General features: G+C 37.1%; 1 protein-coding gene across 5 annotated transcripts in view; it reads right to left on the bottom strand.

The window, feature by feature from the left end:
- The window catches only part of slc4a5b (solute carrier family 4 member 5b), a 48,206-nt gene extending 39,008 nt beyond the window's left edge, over window positions 1-9,198 (bottom strand). For 4 of the 5 annotated variants that reach the window (XM_048181148.1, XM_048181150.1, XM_048181151.1 and 1 more), the window contains exons 1-4: window positions 9,141-9,198; window positions 8,537-8,748; window positions 4,641-4,789; window positions 1,149-1,224 (exon numbers count right to left, since the gene is read on the bottom strand). The gene's annotated coding sequence lies outside the window, so the exon portion shown is untranslated. Of the gene's footprint in view, window positions 1-1,148; window positions 1,225-4,640; window positions 4,928-8,536; window positions 8,749-9,140 lie in introns of those variants that run through there. The other variant, XM_048181149.1, reaches the window with a different exon arrangement.
- Between the last annotated feature and the right edge of the window lie 6,133 nt (window positions 9,199-15,331).

The raw sequence follows: 15,331 nt of genomic DNA, 5'->3' as shown, positions 1-15,331 counted from the left end.
ATCCTGTAAGATGCGAGGTGGAGCCTCCATGGATCGCACTTGTTTGTTCAGCACATCCCACAGCTGCTTGATCGGATTGAGATCTGGGGAATTTGGAGGCCAAGTCAACACCTCAAACTCATTGTTGTGCTCCTCAAACCATTCCTGAACCATTTTTGTTTTGCAGCAGGAGCATTATCCTGCTGAAAGAGGCCACAGCCACCAGGGAATACCGTTTCCATGAAATAGTGTACATGGTCTGCAACAATGCCATGTGTTCCCCAGGTAAGCGACGCACACGCGCTCAGCCATCCACGTGATGTAAAAGAAAACGTGATTGATCAGACCAAGCCACCTTCTTCCATTGCTCCGTGGTCCAGCTCTGATGCTCACGTGTCCACTGTTGGCGCTTTTGGCGGTGGACAGGGGTCAGCATGGGCACCCTGACTGGTCTGCAGCTATGCAGCTCCATACGCAACAAACTGTGATGCACTGTGTATTCTGACGCCTTTCTATCAGAACCAGCATTAACTTCTTGAGCAATTTGAGCTACAGCAGCTCGTCTGTTGGATCGGACCACACGGGCCAGCCTTCGCATCCCCACGTGCATCAATGAGCCTTGGCCGCCCATGACCCTGTCACCGGTTCACCACTGTTCCTTCCTTGGAGCACTTTTGATAGAAACTGACCACTGCAGACCGGGAACACCCCACAAAAGCTGCAGTTTTGGAGATGCTCTGACCCAGTCGTCTAGCCATCACAATGTGGCCCTTGTCAAACTCGCTCAAATCCTTACACTTGCCCATTTTTCCTGCTTCTAACACATCAACTTTGAGGACAAAATGTTCCCACTAACAGGTGCCGTGATGAAGAGATCATCAGTGTTATTCACTTCACCTCTCAGAGGTCATAATGTTATGCCTGATATATATATATATATATATATATATATATATATATATATATATATAAAACTGTCTCTACAAATTCTAACACTAATGAAAACTTTCACCCAATTGCTATTTAGTTATTTTTTAACTAGATCTTGGATCTTTTTAGTCCTTGTCATCAAAAAGTAATTGTTTAATATTAACCAAGTTGGTAAAGAAATCTCTTAGTTTTCAAATACCTTTGCATTAGCTTTAAAATGAAAAAGAACCAACTCTTACCTTGTTACAAAAGTGGCGTTGAGATGACTAGTGTGATGAGCATCTGTCTGTATCAGATGAGATCAGGCTTGTTTCTCTGTACAGTATCAGACACATAGAGACAGCCGATCACAATGATTATCCATCACTGTCCGTCTGTCTTATGATTGGCTGAACAGTCAAACGCTTCAGGTCATAAGCACAGCAATGAACGCAGGGAAACGTGACATGAAGTTCATGAAATGACATGCACACACAGCACGCTCACACTGAACATCCTGCTGGCTGTTTTGTAATTAACCACGCTATTGTCTGACAGTCCAACATAAATCTAAATTCACAACTGTGCAGTACTTTATCCAAGCTTACTTGTTAAGTGCATATTACAAAAACAATATTATACATGCGCAGCATACTGAAGGCCTATATAATATATTCAAGTGCCATGGCATTATCATGGTATAGAAAGGGATTTAGTAGTCCTCGCTTTATCTAATATACAGTGATTCCACAACATATCTGGACACTTAAAACACTTAAAAATATGTGAATGTCAATGCATTAATTTCAAAACATTAAACCAAGTGGCACTAACATTTCGCAAACACTGCATTTTTGTAAAATGTTTTGCTAGAAAAGTGTGATTGTGCAAGAGTGTACTTTCCTTAATAAATAAACAAGCAAATAAAGAAATAAACATGCAAAAGAAAGATAGATAGAATGACAGATAGACAGACAGAACAACAGAATGACAGAAGGATGGATGGATGAAACAAGGTAAATACTTGTTCAAAACGACCACCTCAGCTAAGAGTGTAAATTATCCACAAGATGGCACCACAAACTCATCTTACTGCAATATAAGGTTGTCTTAAACTAGGTTGTGTTGGGCATTTCAGATCATAATTTCAGACACACAATTATGATATTGCTGGTCATGTTATTTATCTTTTTTTGCAGTAAACTGATGTGAGGTTGTGGAGAAAAAAAATCAAAACATCAGCTCTGACTCATGAGGATTGATGTCTTTCAATTTCAGACAACAGAAGGGAAAACAAAAAGAATCGATATCCTTCATTTATAAACATGGCGTTCCTCATGTGTAAATCCCTTTGAATAAAAACATCTGCTAAATGGGTGTAAAATGTAAATATAATTATCAACGTAATGATTCATCTCATTATAACAGAAAAAAATCCATATGCTAATGAACATTTTATATGATTCTTGGGAGTTTAATGACTCACTTCTGAATGAATATTACTCTCTAATGAACAGCAAAAAGATATCAGAGCATATGTTCCCACTGATGTAAACACGACAGATGATTCATATCCTAACACTAGAGATATTTACATATAAATAACTACATTTTAAATTATCTAAAGAATATGTTTGCCTGATTTGCCTGGGTAAATATATCACCGCCACAATGCCGTGGCACGCTGTGAGTCGTTTTTAGCAAAGTTAGTCATTTTTGTTCAAGTATGAGGAACAGTAATCTTCAAATCTGCTGAAATGATTCTACATATATATATATATATATATAATTAAAATGAATATTCAAGCAGTAATGAAGACGGAAGGCTTGTGTTCTTGCTGTGCTGTAGACAAACTTTTGCTCTGATGGATCATAATAAATTAAAAACTTGTAAGCCTGAGATGTCCTTGTGGATAAGCAGAGGATAAGACTTATCATTCAAACAGATGTGGGCGAGTTCAACGATCCTTCAGAGAAGGAAGTCTCCATAAAATCCTCTCACTTGAGACATAATAATCAGGGATTTAGAGGTGAATTTAAGCCAGAGTCAGATTCATGGCATGATGAGTGCGGGATAATGAGTATTGGACCATTTCAATGGCGTCTGTGAACACACTTCAGGGGGATTTTTATTCTGTGAACACACATGCATGCTCACATCTTCACTGTCTACAGGTCAAACCGAGAAGACGGATCAGTCAAGGCAGACTGCCGGCTTGGCAAATTCATGAGCCTTGTACAAACATTGCATATTTGTTTATTATATATTTTGGCTAATTCCTCAATACTCTCAGCTACCAGTAAGAGTTTCGCACTCTCTTAGCTCTGTTTACAGTTTTTCTCAATCGCTTTGGCACATTTCTCGAAACATTCTCTAAACTGTAAGTGCAATTGTCACAACTGTTTGCCGAAACATCAGAACTCTATTGCATGTCTGCAAAATGTAGTTGCTCACCCAAAACATTTAATTCATGCTTCAAAACCTAGTTTTTGTCAGTAAATTGGCCAGTGCCACCAAAATAAAAATACTTTTTGTCATTGTGTGAGCCGTACTGGCTTTTTTCAACATGGAAATATTTTTTAAATGCAAATTTCATGTGCTTTCAACATTTTAGTTGACACTGTCTGTTTTCTACACTATACAAGAACGTCAGTTTTGTAGCAATAGCCAACAATACATTGTGTGGGTCAAAATTATCGATTTTTCTTTTATGCCAAAAATCATTAGGATATTAAGTAAAGATCATGTTCCATGAAGATATTTTGTAAATTTCCTACTGTAAATATATCAAAAATGTATTTTTGTGAGTGGATATGTATTGCTAAGGACTTCATTTGGACAACTTTAAAGGCGATTTTCTCAATATTTAGATTTTTTTCGCACCCTCAGATTACAGATCTTCAAAATGTTGTATTTCGGCCAAATGTTGTCCTATCCTAACAAACCATACATCAATGGAAAGCTTATTTATCCAGCTTCAGACAATGTATAAATCTCAATTTCAAAAAGTTTACCCTTATGACTGGTTTTGTGGTCCAGGGTCACATATTTGTAGAAATGTGTTACATGTAAACTGAAAATATACAGTTGTTTGTTCATTTTGACATATTCAATTATGTCTTCCCCTTGACACCACACATTCTTACATATCTTGCACTTCCACAAACAAGAATTTTCAGTTTACATGTAACACATTTCTACAAAAATAAACTGCTGTTGCTGTTTAGAGATGTAGACGTTCCTCCATGTTCAAAAATGGCAGTGATTGTGCTGGGAAAACTCCATATAGCCTACTGTATGCTTCCAAACTTGATTGGTTGATTGGTAAGACTGTTATTCTATTTCATTACAATAGCAGGCCATTTGCCAATTCAGCAGACATTACAAATATTCCATGTCACAGGTATTTATGGAATATACATGCATGTCTGACAGATTTTGATCACTGAATGGATCATTTTGCATGTGGAGCCTCTCACGATGCAAGAAAGTTCTCAGAATCAGTTTTGATCAACAAGCCATGTGCATTTAGTTGTTGTGGAAACTGTAGACAATTGTACTTATTCTTTTGCACACAAGCCAAAACACATGCAAATTGCTTAAATCAATAAGAAATCCAATGTGAACAAAAAACTAATTGTTCAGAGATCAAAGTCTCATTCAAGAATTGAGCCAGAGCGATTGAGAAAAACTGTACAATATTGTAATATTTTTACATCCATTTCCAACCAAAATCAGTTTTGTGGCATACCTGAAACCGTGGGCCCGTCATTCTCGTCAGCAAGCCAAGGGATGATAGAAAACTCGTTGTGAAATCTTATTTGTTCATGAAATCAACCATCTTATATCCTTCTCGCCAGCAGCAGCTCTGAAGACCTCTAATTTCATCTGATCATTGAACTGAAAGAAAAACAGGGCCTGTTTCAGAAGGATCTGCCAGTCGAAAGCTTCATAATGAACGCTTAATGGAAGTACAACACATGGGGTCCAAATTCTTCTATTTTGCATTTTTATTTTAAAGGGGTGGTTGATTATGATTTGACTTTTTGAACTTTAGTTAGCGTGTAATGTTGCTGTTTGAGCATAAACAACATCTGCAAAGTTACGACGCTCAAAGTTCAATGCAAAGAGAGATTTACAGAAATCGCTGTTTAAGGACTACAACAAACAGCTGGTAGGGACTACAACAAGTTTCTTCCTAAAATTTACATAAACTCTGCCCCTGAGAACACACAACAAAGAGGGTTGTGGTCATGTTGGGCTGCTTTAGAGAAGAGGAAGAGTTGTTGTAGTAGAGTGTTGTTACCATGCCGTCATTTTACGCCGGACTGCTTCACAAACGAGGGTCAATTCAACGCTGGATTTGCACAAAAGATTAACATGACGGCACATGCTAGTGGATGAGTTGAATGAACTCCACAGCAACTACATACATTTATCCACTAACCATTCAGAAACATCCAGTTTCATTCTAAAAGTTGTACCTTCTTCCTGAGTCTCTCCATCAGTTTCCGACAATGTAAGGCTGAACACTGTTACTGACAGTCGTCATTTTGGCTGCGTGAGATTCTCCAGCTTTGTTGTTGTTGAGCAACCAATGCATGAGCTGTTAAAGCTCCGCCCTCTTCTGGAAAGGGGGCGGGAGCAGCAGCTCATTTGCATTTAAAGGGACACACACAAAAACTGCGTGTTTTGCTGACACCCAAATAGGGGCAAATTTGACAAGCTATAATAAATGATCTGTGGGGTATTTTGAGCTGAAACTTCACAGACACATTCTGGGGACACTAGAGACTTATATTACATCTTATAAAAGGGACATTATAGGTCCCCTTTAAATGTAATACAATTACATGCTTTTCATTAGAAATTATATATGTGGAAGCAAGAACATCTGACCATCTGTACAAAGAGTCACATGATCAATGTCACTAATTTACTTACTTCTGACTTACAAATACTGCAGTGCACACTAGCATTCAAGTTTGGGGTCGGTAAGATGTTTTAATGTTTTTGAAAGGGGTCTCTTATGCTCACCAAGGCTACATTTATTTGATACAGTAAAAACAGTCATACTGTGAAATATAATTGCATTTTAAAATAAGCGTTTTCTATTGAAGCAAACTGTATCAAAACTAAACTGATTTCAGCTGAAGAATGGCACTACTAAACAGTTAAACTCTGTTTGCATCATTAGTCATTATTTTCCTGTTTAATCACTGTAAAGCTGCTTTGAAACAATCTGTATTGTATAAAGCGCTATATAAATAAATGTGACTTCACTTTATAATTGTCTTTACTTTTGATAAATTTTGAAAAACCTTTGAATGGTAGTGTACTTTATTTTCATTTTACATCATACCATTTCTGTGCATTAAACTTTTCAAAATCCTAAAACTTCTCTTTATGTCCAGATGTAAATTAGATTTTGAATCCCAGATTTTCACTGTATTATCTCAGGCATTGTCAAAGAGTTCAGATTGACTATAAAGGTGACTGTGCAATAAATTAGCTTGAAATGAAAAAGATATTTTTGGGAAATAAAAAGTTATTTTATTTATAAGATGAAATCGTACTTTTTAAGCTTCCATCAACAACTTCTTTTCGGTTCCTTTTGCTTTTCTTTCCGCATTTATAGAAATCACTGATTACTGAAATGAATCCACAGCTGACTGAACAACATAATTACCCAAGTCTAATTTACATCTCATTTATGAAAGAAGTTTCTCGGTTTCTCCTCCTAGAAAGTGTCGAGGGGCTGCTTGTACTATACTTATTCATTTATGCCTAATTAGGAATCAAATGACAACTTGATGTTAACATGATTAATAATACAGAGTTAATGATTTCCTGGCGAATATCTGATTGGCTGTTGTTTATCAGCAATCATGATGCTATTAAAATACTTTTTTAAACAGCTATTTAGTTAGAACATACCAAAAAGTACAAAACACATGATAAGCTGTTGTATGTTTCTGCAACCAATCATAAAGCTGATGAACACTTTAAAGGCCTTGGGACATATTGAACACAGCTCCTCCCCTTTTTTTAAATAGCCAATAATAGCGTTTTGTTTATATCAGACCTGTTGAGCTCAGTAAAACCTCAGTTTCCTTTAAAAACCATTTCTCTTCAATATCGCTTTAAAATATAGCATTCTGTGCAGTATTCAAATGGGTCCGATACGTTTTTTGGTCTGCTTTGACTCGCACACATGGACCGGAGCAGACGCCGCACTGCGGCGGTTCGCGTGACACTAACGCTGCATTCACACGGGGCATCGGCGTCAACACTTGACGGAGAGCGTGTCTGAAATCAGACTTCATTCGTCTCAATGGAAATCATATTTACACTGTCTTAATCGTTCCCTATCCCCTATATAGTGCACTATGTGCCAATCACCATGTAAAAAAATAGTAAAAGCTTCAGCATCTATTTATAATGCAGGGGGCGGGATGCTTTAGATTCTAGAGAGCATTTGATTGAACAGAAAATCTGATGAGAAGCTGAAGTGCAGAGTGATGTCAGATGTCATATTGGCAGAAGTGAGAGACTGCAAGTTTTGAATGCTTATATCTTCTAAATACAAATTTTATCCTTGTTTTGGAGCACACTAGATTATAGGTAAGAGTAATGATAACATATTCATACTAAAAGCCAAAAAACATGGTTGATTTCATGACGACTTTAAAGGTGCCCTAGAATAAAAAATTGAATTTACCTCGGCACCAGTTCAGTACATGGAAAAGACATACAGTGAGTCTCAAACTCCATTGTTTCCTCCTTCTTATATAAATCTCATTTGTTTAAAAGACCTCCGAAGAACAGGCGAATCTCAACATAACACCGACTGTTACGTAACAGTTGGGATCATTAATTTGTATGCCCCCAATATTTGCATATGCCAGCCCATGTTCAAGGCATTACACAAGGGCAGCCAGTATTAACGTCTGGATCTGTGCACAGCTGAATCATCAGACTAGGTAAGCAAGCAAGAACAATAGTGAAAAATGGCAGATGGAGCAATAATAACTGACATGATCCATGATTACATGATATTTTTAGTGATATTTGTAAACTGTCTTTCTAAATGTTTCGTTAGCATGTTGCTAATGTACTGTTAAATGTGGTTAAAGTTACCATCGTTTCGTACTGTATTCACAGAGACAAGAGAGCTGTCGCTATTTTCATTTTTAAACACTTGCAGTCTGTATAATGCATAAACACAACTTCATTCTTTATAAATCTCTCCAACAGTGTAGCATTAGCCGTTAGCCACGGAGCACTATCTAACTCATTCAGAATCAAATGTAAAAATCCAAATAAATACAATACTCACATAATCCGATGTATGCATGCAGCATGCATGACGAACACTTTGTAAAGATCCATTTTGAGGGTTATATTAGCTGTGTGAACTTTGTTTATGCAGTGATAGAGTCGAGAGCTCGGGAGGGGGTGGAGAGCGCGAGCAATTAAAGGGGCCGCAGCCTGAATCGGCGCATTTCTAATGATGCCCCAAAATAGGCAGTTAAAAAAATTTATTAAAAAAAAATCTATGGGGTATTCTAAGCTGAAACTTCACAGACACATTCAGGGGACACCTTAGACTTATATTACATCTTGTAAAAAAACGTTCGATGGCACCTTTAAAGACAGCATGAAACGGAAGTTGCAATACTCTTTTCTTCCCTATTGTGACGTCTATCCAAATGGCTTCTCGAACAAGAAAAAATGTAGGGCGGGACTGGATTTTGTCCATCAGGAATTGATTGGATGGATGTAGTTTGCTGTTGGTGGATCTTATGTGAGTGACAGTTTGCCCTGCTCTCGCACCAGTCATCAGAGAAGAGATGTTGCTGCAAGAAGGAGGGAAAGTTATTTTGATTAAAGATTAATAATGTGCATGTGTGATGAATAAATGATATTAAATACTACAAAGTTCAATACAAAACAAGAATTGTTCATTTTGACTTCATGGTGACTTTAACAAACCCTAGAGGACTGCCTACAACTGATCATTTATTTATTCATAATGTATGTGAGAAGAATGCTAGTAATTGTATCTGTTTGTTCACTCACTGAAACAGACATGATTGCATGGCTCCATTCTTCAAGAGATCACTCTTCAAATCCAATTTAATTTGTGTGAACCCTGATATAGAGCATGTACATCCAATTTCTGTATGAAATTGGAATTGACATTTAATTTCTGAAGATCACGTGTGCATGGCGGCCTGTTAACGCTCACCTGGTCCTGCTGTGTCGTACGTCGCCCTCGCTTGTCATGGGCTCATCAGAGATCATCCTAAAATGAATGAATAAATAATTTTGGTAAATAAATACAACAGCTGAGCTCTTGACACGACCCTTAATGCGATTGAAATTTATGTTTGGGTCCTTTCTTATGACAAAAAACCCCAAAACAAAACAAAAAAAAACTAGATTCGGGCTTATGTATATTAGGTATTGTTTTTATGAAACTCACCGACTTTGATCAAATAAGTCATGGTTTCCAACCAAGGATCTGTGAAGATATCTATTATTTAAATCATAATTAATTAATTGCATTCATTTGCAATTTAATGCAATAAGGGTTTAAACATGAAGCAACTCTAAAATATTAATTATTGATTTTTTTGTAGTAATGACAAATGAATGTATTCTCCAACAGTCTAATGATACAGGACGGTATAGGCTGCATTGATTATCAGTCACTCTCTGTTGAAAACAATTTCTCAACATGCATCTCTTTTCTATTCGCTGCATGCCTTCAAGGCAATTCTACCATGTGAATGAGTTTTCTGCTAAGCAGCCTCTCTGAAACTCAATTACCCTACATGACTCCAGGGTCAAGCACTTTGCAGGCCAAAATTTTACATATTCATGTATTCTCCGGTTTTAATTCTAAGACTACAGCATTATCAAAAAGATAGCGTATAATGCAGGAAGAAATTATCAACTGTCAAGCCTCCAACATTTAGTGTTGAAGATATCCATGTCTCTTTCTCTTCCCTTCATTCTGGTGGATTGCATTCTAGCGAGCAGCAGGTGACGTGTGAAATTGAATTTCCATTTCCTCGCTGTCAATTCTGATCGCTCACATTTGGTTGGACACTTGCAGCCACCAGGGAGGGACTGAACAGGTGCAAAGTGTGGGACCAAAACAAAACAAATCAACGGATAAAACATCGCCGCTGATCTGGTCAAGAACACTCACCCAATCAAAACACCGTTTGATCATTTCAAAATATCCCTGAATGCTTCTGACAGCATGACATATGTTCTTGTTTTGATCCGATAACCTAACTGCAAATCATCATCGTGGGTGCAGACAACGGTACCAGTGTAACATAACTTCTTCTGTCATAAGCTGTTTCTATCCAAAGTTGCGAATTTAAAGTCCCACTGAAATGCCTTGAAACACGCAGCATTTTTCAATGTGCTGACGTAATTTCCACTGAAACAGGAAGACAGGGCAGGACATATCCCCCTTTTTTTTTTTTTAAATAGCCAATATCGATTAGTTTATATCACAGCTCGCCCAGAGCTGTTGAGCTTGGAAAACCCGCAGTTCCTTCTAATCTCTAACAATTTCTCCTCCAAATCTACAACATATCACTTTAATACAGTGGTTCCCAAACTTTTTAGCGTGGAGTAGGCTACCCCCTGAAGGGATTACCATCCTTCTGCGCACCCCCTCTCTTCCACTTCGACTGCAGTCACACCTTTACCATGAAGGGACAATATTTGCCCCCTAAATTGATTTTCCAGTGCATATTTTTATCTTTATGAATAACTTTATAAAATAAATGTTTTAAATAAAAATGTTCAATAGATAAATATGCAATGATGGTAAAATTAAAGGGTTAGTTCACACAAAAATGAAAATTCTGTCATTTATTACTTACCCTCATGCCGTTTCACACCCGTAAGACCTTCGTTAATCTTCGGAACACAAATTAAGATATAGATGAAATCCGATGGCTCCGTGAGGCCTCCATAGGGACACTTCTCTCAAGATCGCCAAAAAACAAAACAAAATAAGGACTTATTTAGTGATGGCCGATTTCAAAACACTGCTTCAGGAAGATTCGGAGCACAAATGAATCAGTGTATCGAATCTGCTGTTCGGAGCGCCAAAGTCACGTGATTTCAGCCGTTGGCAGTTCGATCTGAATCATGATTCGATACACTGATTAATTTGTGCTCCGAATCTTCCTGAAGCAGTGTTTTGAAATCGGCCATCACTAAATACTTAGTTTTTTTTTTGGCGCACCAAAAATATTCTCGTCGCTTTATAATATTAATATTGAACCACTGTACTCACATGAACCGATTTAAATATGTTTTTAGTACCTTTATGGATCTTGAGAGAGGAAGTGTTATTGCTTCCTATGGAGGCCTCACTGAGCCATCGGATTTTAACTAAAATATCTGTGTTCCGAAGATTAACAAAGGTTTCACGGGTGTGGAACGGCATAAACTAAAACCGCCAGTAGGTGGCAGCAAGTCACTGTTTTTATGAGTGAGTCATCGAGTCATTCATTCAGTAACAAAACAAGTGGCTGTGAATAAATCATTGAATCATTGACTCTCACGATTCGTTCAAAGCTGCAGAATTGTTCGCGAAACAGACACGTGTTGTAGTTCTGCTGTGGTTTTCGTTAGAACTATTATTTCATTGCAAAATGCTGACAGTAGGCCTACTGTGTTTAAAATATATGTTTTGTTTTTTTGACCTGTTGTATAATGTCACGTTTGCAGTCATGTGGATATTTGGGAACAATTGCATTCTTGCTCGTTATTATCATTAAATACAAGAACTCACACAAGGTAGGCTATGTTTTTGTATCGGAGAAAGTTTGAGTCTTAAATCGAAATTAATCCACTATCTGTGTCTATAGTTGTTCTTCATGCGAGTAAGCGCTAAATAAAAAAAGCGCTAGATATTGGTCAGCTGGTTTGACAAGTTATCCAATTACATCCACTGTTGAGGCAAAGTCACCTATTTTGTTGCACATCGAGGGATTCATTCAGTAAATGTGTTTCCATCATAGTTTATGTATCTGCTTCAATTGAGCGCATAAGTTTATTTTAGAATTTTTGTTTCTACGTTTATATTTTTTAGGCCACGTTCTTAATAACAATATTCTTAAAATGGTTATAGACAATATTACTTTAGTGAAATGCAGTTACAGTAGCAACGTTATGTTTCAGACAAAATATAGTTTGGCAGTAGAGCATGGAATGATTGCGAAATACAAGAATTGCTTTTATTCTGCACTCAGTGATATAATAGCCCAATGTCCCCTCTGCTGTCAAGTTATTCTTAACCTCTGGATAACCCTACGTGCTTGACTGCGTATTTCATTTGCAATGTACTGAAAGCTATGTTAAAGTGATGGAATATAAGAAAAGTCAAAAGACATATTGTGAGAGAATGCATCACCCTCTTGAAGAATGAAATGACCTTTAAATTTGCATAGGTCAGAAAAACAGCTTATTTATAGGCAGGTGCAGAGGTCACTTACTAGTAGGCCACTTTACTAATTGAACTTATGTCTTAGCTCCCATTCATGGTGATGAATTGATTTTGTTTCAGTGATTTCACTTGTAACGCTCCAAGTACCTTTTTCTTTACTTTTATATATTTAACAGATATATATTTTTGGTCTGGAAAACAATTTCATCTATATCCTGGGCCATAATTTTTTGACAACATTTTTCTGATGATGATTTATGACCTAACCTCACAAAACAATTTCAGGCATTAAGACGTTTTGCAGTGAGAAACTGCTTGTCAATGAAAAAACCCCAGCTCAACTAATCGCAGATTCTGCAGCAGGTCAAGGATTGTGCATTGATCCAGTCCTCATATTTTCCATCATGTGGACATCTTGATATATGCACACAGTGACCTTGCTGTTGGGCTGAACATTAAAGGAATCTGAAAATGCCACATTCAGGGTGAAAACTAACATTTTTCTCAAAAAGATGAAAATAAAATTTGCCATCAGTTGATATCATCCATGTGCTAAATGTATTGTTTTAAAGAAATAAAGAAGAGAAATATAAGTTGTTACTAACTTTTCTTAAATAAAAAATATGGTTACATTTTATTTTAGGGTCTTTTAACTAGTTGCTTATTAGCATGCATTACAAGAATATTGGCTGTTTATTAGTACTTATTAAGCACATATTAATGCCTTATTCTGCATGACCATATTCTACATTATTAATCCAACCCAATGCCTAAACTTAACAACTAACTTACTAAATATTAATAAGCAGTAAATTAGGAGTTTATTGAGGGAAAAGTCATAGTTATTAGTGAATATGTGTTCTCTATACTAAAGTGTTACCAAAAATACCATAGCAGTTTGCATGTTTTAATTCCAAGGGCCAGATTTACTAAACAGGGCAATTTAGCTTGAAAGCACAATTCCATAAAAGCTCGGATGGGAATGGAAAGTTCTGCGCGAGATCTACTGACTACCCGCAAATTATCCATAATGACCAACGCAATCTACCAAGAGCAGTGCAAATAATGGTGCAAATACCAGTAAATTGACTGGCACAAACCTTAGTAAATCATCTTGTGTGATTCATTTAAATAGGTTCACCTGTTATTAATTACACACCCTCATGTTGTTCCACACCCGTAAGACCTTCTTTCATCTTCAGAACACAAATTAAGATATCTTTGATGAAATCCGATGGCTCAGTGAGGCCTGCATTGACAGCAATGCCAAGATCCAGAATGGTACTCAAAACATATTTAAAGCGACGAGAAAACTTTTTGTGCACCAAAAAAAAAATTAAAAAAAATAATGACTTTTCAACAATATCTAGTGATGGCCGATTTAAAAATGTCCACATCCCACAGATACTGGATTTAGATTTGGGGAATTTGGAGGCCAGGGCAACACCTTGAACTCTTTGCAATGTTCCTCAAACCATTCCTGAACAATGTGTGCAGTGTGGCAGAAGCATTATCCTGCTGAAAGAGGTCACTGGCATCAGGGAATACTTCATTACCATGAAGAAGAATACCTGGTTTACAACAATGTTTGGGTAGGTGGCACGTGCCAAATTGACGTCCACAGGAATGGTAGGACCCAGAGATTTCCAGCGAAACAGAGCATCGCACTCCCTCGTCCAGCTGTTGTCGTCCCACAGTGCATCCTGGTGCATCACTTTCCCAGGTAAACAGAGCACATGTACACGGCCCTCCACATGGTGTAGAGGAAAAACGGGACTCACTAGACCAGACAACTTCTTCCACTTCTCCAAGGTCCAGTTCTGATGCTTTACTTCCCATTGTAGGTGCTTTTGACGATGGACAGGGGTCTTCATGGGCACTCTGATTGATCTGTGCCCCATACGCAGCATACATGCACTGTGTGTTGTGCAACATTCCTCCCATAACCATCATTACAATTTTGTGTGACTTGTGCCACAGGAGACCTTCTATTGGTTTGGACCAGAAGGGATAGCCTTCGTTGCCCTTGTGCATCAATGAGCCAAAGTCTCTCAGGTCTTTACTCCTGCTGCATCCAACACATTGACAAGAACTGATTTTTCACTAATCATCTAATCTACTTGACATGTGACATTGTTAGGAAATGATCAACATTTTCCGCTTCACCTGTGAATGGTCATAATGTTTTGGCATCAAATATGATGATATGTTTTTTAAACTGTTTTTGCACTAAACATTCTGAATGTGAAGCAATAGCTGTTCTATCCAAATCAAATTGTTGTTTTATAATTGGGGCAAAAAAAAAAAAATCTAGAGCAAAAATTCTAAATTCTAAGTTCTAAGCTAAATTCTAAGCTAAATTCTAGAGCAAATTCAAAACTGTAAATCGCCCAGCTCTAGTGGCTAATAAGTTACCACAGTTTTAGTGCAGGAATAACTGTATTTGAATCAAACAGGATAGAACGTTTTAGAGAGAGACAAACTAACATCACAAAGTATTTTCCCTCTAAAATGATGTCACTTACTGGAGGATGATATTCTGAAGAATAGGAACTTGACTAAGGATGCGACATGACATTGAGCACATGGAAAAAATGTAGAAAAAGGTTCAGTTTGAAACATGTCAACCTGAAAAAGAGAACAAAAAACATCTGAAATATTTCTTAATATATTTTAATTAGATTTTTATGACTACAATTCACATAAAATGCACCCCATATTGACTTAACTGTGATAAACTAATATACTTTCCATCTTCAAAAATGTGAATTTAATCTATTCCAATTCATTTAGACATATATGACGAGGACATGAACATGTTCTGCGCAGTAAGAATGACTGGTTTACTATGGCTTTGTTATTTTTACAGAAGTTTTTTGTTGGTTTAGCCTATTAAGTTTTCAAATTTAAATTGATATTATTAGTAGTAGTCAAAAACACATTTAAACGTCAAACAA

Source organism: Megalobrama amblycephala, linkage group LG2 (genome assembly GCF_018812025.1).
Source record: "Megalobrama amblycephala isolate DHTTF-2021 linkage group LG2, ASM1881202v1, whole genome shotgun sequence".
In the NCBI taxonomy this organism is placed as follows: domain Eukaryota; kingdom Metazoa; phylum Chordata; class Actinopteri; order Cypriniformes; family Xenocyprididae; genus Megalobrama; species Megalobrama amblycephala.
This window is presented reverse-complemented; position numbering and strand designations above follow the sequence as displayed.